The following is a 7,131-nucleotide window of genomic DNA, read 5'->3' as shown; positions in this document are numbered from 1 at the left end:
TTATCTACCCAACTGTCTTTTAATCTTAGGACTTGGGGGTTCCATACTTCCATTTAATAAGTGACCTTTTCCATTCATAATATTCACATTTTTTCAGATATGGGACTTTTAATTCCTACGCCTACCCATCAACATGTAATTGTTAATTCATTAATATCTTTATCAACATGATTACTTACTGCTTTGCTAATTCACATACGACAATATACTCTTTGCATCACCGAAATAAAATGTTGGAGTTTCACATCAAACACCGGTTGGTGAAGAATGCATCCACCATACTCCAAATTAAGAGAATATATAGCTCTCATCAATTAATTCGTTGACTTCCTTTCCCTCAGCCAGTTTACAGGAATTCAACATTTTAGTTTCTACATTTATTGCCTCGCACCTCGTCCTTTTACCTTTATTGTTTCGACATAAGTACTCCTCTTCGGGAATGTCTTATTTCATCTTATTTATAAATCATATCATTAAATTTTTAGTATTAATTTTTTTTTACATTTTATTTAGATTTTTATTTGTTAAATACATATATTAAGTCAGAGGACAGTTGAAAAATTAGATTTCAATATAGAGTAAATGAGGTTTTAAGTCTTTTTTTAATTGGGCAAAACATAATTTATAATTATTTTGTCATTTTCATTGGGTTTTTCAGGTGCGGCCACAGAAGAAACCCGGAAATTTAAGATAACCAACAAAACAGCTACTGCCTACCAGACTTAAAACACATTAATTATGGTCCAACTTGAACCCAGACAGACAACTATCTATTGACAATAACGGAATATTTTTCCCAAGTTAATTATTCACAGTTATAGTTTTCCCCAACTTTCCAAGAATTAACACATTTATAGTTGTATACAATACATATTGCTAGGTTAAGGTATTGAAGAACTTCAAAGCAAAGGAATGTAATCAATCTTTTTTTCAAATCTAATGCAATGATTAGGCTGTTGAGTCACAACTCCAATATCACACAAAAGCATCCTTAGCTATAATCGTACCATAAAAGATCTGCACATTTAAAACTGAATTAGCTTTTTCCCCCAACAAAATTTTTTTTGTCCTGTTTCTTGATTCCGGAGAGAGGAATAAATAAGAAAAATGACAAGAGAAGATTGAATTAGTGGTGGTTAGAAGGAGAAGGGGCAGTCCAATACTTCTTAACAGCAAAAAGGAGCTTGTGCCTGTGAAGAGGGCCATCTTCATGGTCCACAATTTGAGAGTCCCATTCCATTCCACTGACGATTCTCTTTAATTTGAGCAACACATCCACGTCATCCCTAATTATCACACTGCCCTCTGGCCTAAGAATCCTATCCATCTCTAACACTACGTCTTCCATCTCACATCTACACCACAACATGCCCTTTATTATGTGTGGCTCACAACACAAAAATAAAGTACAGCATCAAGAAAGAAAAAAATAATGATCTTCGCTTCAGGTTTTGTAATTGCATCCCAAAAATCAACAAGTAATTACACATTAGTATGGACTTTTTATGAACATGTAATTATATACTCTTTACATCTACTCTTGGTTTCGATGGGAAGAAAAATAGAAGAAAGGATACTTGGAGGGAAAACTTCAAATAATAGTAAAATAATAAAAGTAATATTTTTAGAAGTTTTCCTTCCTGGTATTTTCCTTTCCTTATTTTCTTCCCGTTCTTCCCTCCATTCAAGCCAAACCTTAATCAATATGGACTTTTTCATATGTTGCAGAATGGGGAAGAAGAAAAGGGGGGAAATAAAATGAAGGAAGCAAATGGAAAAAGAAGAGAAGATGGAGATGAGGGATTATTTTCAGACTGAAAAAGGAAAATGAAAATAGATATTTATATTTTATATAAATAACATTCTGAAAATTTTATCTTAAATCTGATTTTCTTTTTCAAAAAAATGAAATAAACTTTCTTCAAAAAAAGTGTTCCGAGGGTTGGTTGAACTTTCTCCGTTCTCTCATTAAAACGTGCTTTTGGCTTGCATCAAGTGACTTGATTTGATCTAAATTAAAAAATAAAAAAACGTGCAAACCAACCTGTTACTGTAAAGGCTGAATACCGAGTCAGCATGGATCAGATCATAAGTTCTAGGATAAGTAGACATTGCTTCACACCTGCAAAGAATTTAAGGCCACAAGCGCTTTAGAGAGAACACAGAAAAGAGTGACAGAAGTTAAGAAAACTCCATTGAACAGAGAAGATAAGGAATTTTTGATCCAACCAGTCTTGGTATGTTCCAATCAATCCTCGTTCATATATTACTCCAAGTGTGTTAACCTTAGCCTGGACAGGAACTACATTCATCACCCAAACTGGATCATCAATAAGTGCGGCAGCAAATCCACCCAAGTAGGCATTCATGTCTAGGAGGTTCCGGTATCTTCCAGGTTTTCCTAGCTGGTTGTTCACTTTCTTGTAATGTGACAACCTTTTCCTCCACAACTCAGAATCCTTGTTGAATGTTTCAGCTGTAACTCCTTCTACGGTTCCCGTGGATATCCTTGGTGGGACGGCATTTAATCTCTTAGGCCAAGTTTTCAATGCCCTTCCTGCAGTTTCTTCTTTTCCAGACACTTCAGGCAGAGGACTCAAACAAGTTTGCATGTCTGTGTACCTGAAAATGGCAATCAATTAAAAAACAGATCAAGTCGAAAATTATTTCAATTTTAGAGTTCAAGCTCTAGTAAACACCCATGACAGGACAAATGCTAAATTCATAGTTCAGCATCGAACAAGCAAAAACAATGGGAAAATGAAACCCAAACAGGTCTTGTCAGGGACAGATGTCAAAAAAATACTTAGTGCAGGAACAACGAAAGAGAAAGGTAAAAACGAAATAGAAATGAGGAATTGTCATAGGCAAACGCAAAATACGTAGCTCAGCAGTAAACAAGCACAAACAGTAGGAAAATGAACAGGTCTAGGAAGGGGCAAATTCAAAATACAAAGTTCGGCAGGCATTGTCAGGGACAAATGTTAACTACATAGTTTAGGAGCAAAGAAACAGAGAGGTCAGAAGATTGAAGCACAAACCAGGCTTTGTCAGGGTCCTCGGCCTGGCAGAAAAGGCGCTTATGATTGGCTTTGCAATCCAAATGGTTTTTGGGCTTCTGCCAGATAGCAATATCACCCTTCTCCACCAACTTCTTCCAGCAAAGGCTCTTAGCCACATTCTCGAGCTTGGTCTGCTCTTCATTCAAATCCTCCTTCGTTCTTTCCCATCCTTTCCAGTGTCTCTTCCAGTTGATCGGAGGCCCAGATAGAACCCAGAAGCCGCCAGGCCTCAACAATCGATCCACTTCATTTAGATAAACTCCATCTAACCAAGGAGCGAAAAAATACATCATTACAAGCAACTCTTGTATCATGAATCTATATATTCTCTTTAATTTCTCTCGGAGGCCTACAATCAACAAAGCATCAATAGCTCTACAAAGGAACTCTTTCACCCCACAACTTATAAGTGGCAATGTAGCACGATCATAACAGGCCTAGACCTGTTAATCAGCTTGTTTAACTCGTTCATGGGACAGGTTTAAACATTTACTTTACCCGTTAAAACTGAAGTCTAAAGAAAGCAGCCAGTCCAAAGCAATGAGTTAAAGAACTAAATGAGAAATAGAGGCATCATTATTATTACGTCTATCTTTCTTGTACAAAATACTAAGGTACAAGTGTTTATGAAGATCGACTTATATATGGTGTGTGAGGATACCATATTCAGCCCATCGGATGAGGCAGCGAGAGCAATGAGCCACGTCGAAAGCTCTAGAAGGGAAAGGCAGCCTCTTGGAGGCTAGCACTCCAATCAATGCGGGAACTCCCCGTTCAAGAGCAAACTGTACTTGTGCTTCATGTGTATCCCTTGGTGCTAATGACATTGTTAAGATGTCACGAGAGAGAAGAAAGGCTCCCCAACTAGCCACCTGCCTTCATCAAAGCTTAATCAGATCTTGAAATTGACATTTTTATTACATTGGGGCACTCGATTCTAAAAGTAGGACTCAAGCTTCACATTACAATGTAAGATCAAACCATGCATTTTAATTGCCAAAAACAACGGATTGTATAGCAGTAGGCCCCACAGTCTCCCGGTAAGAAATATGGTACGAAACCAAAAAAAAAAGGACTTCTGACCCAGATCAGATACGATACAGTGTTATGGCTGATACATGATGAGATGAGACAGATGAATTGTTTAGGAGGAAATATATAATCTCGCTGGGCAAGCGACAAATGGAGGCACATAGAATCATTACATATTAATTACACCACGCATTGTTATTGAAAATACAGCTTTAAAGTCAGAATGAATCTGCTAAAATCCGGTCAAAACTTACGCTTTTGGAATTCGTTGGGCTATTTCAGGCAGAAAAGGACCCAAAAAAACGAGGGAAAGAAAAGGAATTCTCTTGATGACCGTAAGATCTTTCTTTTTAAAAACTTCTTTAATCAGTAATTGCACTTTTAAAATTCATTCTCATGATATAAAGGGTTAATATGGAGACAATGCCCCGAGATGTGTCTAAGCGGATCTCACGCATAGCAAGACGAATTTGGGAGAAGCAACCCTATTGAATTGTTTATAGCAATTTTGGTTAATAAAAAATGTTATTTATAGCAATGAAAGATTCCCCAAACAAATTTACATTTAAAAAACTGCGAGGACGGCCGCCCACATCTGTTTAGAACTAAATTCCAAAGCTTAAAGCTTAAAAAAGGATAAAATGAGTAAGATTGTCTTCAAGAGTTCAAGTTCAGAAATTTCTCAATTACAACTACATTAATTACCCCTGTTCAAAAAAACTACGACTAAATGCCTACCTCGGATATGAACAAGGAAGAATGGGATACTTCCGCATCTTCTCATTAAAAAATAACTGAATATGCATCAATAAAATTATTAGATACAACCTATTTTAGACTTTATAAGAAGTTAAGATATAGAAAGAGGTGTGTGAGCATATTATTCTTAACAAAGAAGTAAAGAAGAAAGAATGTAGAAAGAAGCCAACCGTCCCAAGTACAGTTAAAGACATCGCAGTACTTAAAAAGGAAAATTACTTTGATATAGTATTATTATTTATATTTAGATTATTCAATGGCATGTTTCATTTTGGAAGTTATAAATTAATTAAGGATAAATTTGTATGTTTGAACTATTTAAATGAAGTAATGCTAAATAAGACTAATTTTGCCATTTAACAATTTCAACATAAACTTGCCCTCTCTCTCTCTTTTTTTTTCCAATAAAATAAGTATAGACAGATTTGTTTCAATTTTATTCTTTTGATTTCAGTCCCAAAAAAAAAAATTCTCTCGAAAGCACCAACGATATTTTACGATGTTCAAAAAAATCAAATAAATTTCACGAAAGTGATCCAAAGATTCCCACAGAAGGACCAACTTGCTTAGAAAAGCAAGAATTAAGAAATTAAAAGTGAAAAAGCGATAAAACAAGGAAAAGGGAAGGCAAAATTACCCCACAGCCAGTGTCAATGGCACTTCTAATGGAGCCATCCCGGAGATTAATCAACTTTCCGATGTTGTCAATATATGCGTCCGCTCCCTTCGGAAACATGGTCCCACCTCCCGGGAACCGGAACCGGTTTCCCTCGAACCGGATCCAGTTCTGTCCCGCCTTCTCCACCGTCAGTTCCCTGTGAGGCACGTTCGCAAACCATGCCAGATCCCGGCTCTTCGGCCACGGGAAAGGATTCCGGTATCCAGCCGGCGCTGGAATCCGGCACTTCAGTATCTCTCCCTTCTCTCGCTCCGGGCAGTGCCTCTCTCTGTATATCATCCTCGTCCTCGTGTACCTCAGCGACCTACCGTGATCCTCGCATGGCGTGTACTCGCTGTACTCCACGCCGCACCGGGGGTATTTTTTCACCACGGTTGCCTCCGCCGCCAGACCGGTAGCGTTATGGTGGGAGGAGAAATCGAGACGGTGGTTCCCGGCGGTGGAGGTTTTAGCGCACGGGACATTGAGGACGTTGCTGGTGGTGGTCTTGGCGGAGGAGATGAGTGCTGCTCCCTTCTGATACGAACCCACAAGGTAAGAGACGACGCAGAGGATGACGACGAGGGTGTAGATGTTGGTTTTCTGCAGGCAGAGGGCTTAGAAAGCTTGGAAGTGGGATTATAGAGTGATGCAGAATCAGCACCAGCCATGTCCCAGAGCTTTAGAATCTGGAAGAACGGGGTCGTGTGCTGGGAGGCTGCGTCTTATGTACGGGAACGGAAGTGAAGAGGGGAGAGGAGAAGAGAAGAGAGATTAAAGTGGGACGTGAAGTGTTCGGCGAAATGCGCGTGTGGAGATTGTTTGATTGGGTGGGGGCTGTGTCTTGGAAAAGCGTGGGGGCCAATGGATTGCCACTGCCAATACTGTTGTACGTAATTGCACTCATTGGGTCTCGTCTTTGTAGAAGTGAGGTATATCCCATTATTCTTCGTTCACTTTCTTTCCCTTTCTCGGACCCAAATATTATAGAGGAAAAAGAGGATATCTTCTTACTTTCTGAATTTTTCTGCAGTGAGATTTTTTTAAGTAAATAGACCTTGGGGCTATTGTTCATAAACAAAGACTCCATCATTGCCCAAGCCTCTTGTACGAAGCTACGAAACAAAAAATTTGTATTATGTTAACGAAAAAAAATACACAATAAACATGTTACAGGTTATTTCATTTCACTACCAAGAAAGAGTGCCAACAGTGGCATGAGTAATTAAAGTATTTTAATTTAATGGGTTTCTATTTTCTGACATGATGTGTTTGTTGGTCTTTGATTGCTGTCACTCTGTCACCTACCAAGAGGCATTAGGGGAAACTTTGTGATTTGGAGCTGGAAAATGAATTGTCTAATTAAGTTACATAATGACGATAGAATTACTATTAAAATTTACCCCAGTACGAAATAAAATTTCCTTTCTTGTTTCATGTTTAGTTTGGACTGCCATAAGTAAGTCCATATCTAGTTAAATTTGACTACAAAACATCACTTAACCGCGCACATAATATCTCATTATTTTATGTTTATCACAATCAAACGGCTACTTGTTGAAGTCTTAAAAAGAAATACCCTTTTTTTAATACACCAAGCCATTGGATTTGTGAGACTAT

At 38.0% G+C, this 7,131-nt stretch overlaps 1 pseudogene; it reads right to left on the bottom strand.

The window, feature by feature from the left end:
- Nucleotides 1–1,002: 1,002 nt before the first annotated feature.
- Nucleotides 1,003–6,573, bottom strand: LOC114715673 (probable methyltransferase PMT15; annotated as a pseudogene).
- Nucleotides 6,574–7,131: the final 558 nt, after the last annotated feature.

Source organism: Neltuma alba, unplaced genomic scaffold, assembly GCF_004799145.2.
Source record: "Neltuma alba isolate B1F8T4 unplaced genomic scaffold, ASM479914v2 tig00011607_pilon, whole genome shotgun sequence".
In the NCBI taxonomy this organism is placed as follows: domain Eukaryota; kingdom Viridiplantae; phylum Streptophyta; class Magnoliopsida; order Fabales; family Fabaceae; genus Neltuma; species Neltuma alba.
This window is presented reverse-complemented; position numbering and strand designations above follow the sequence as displayed.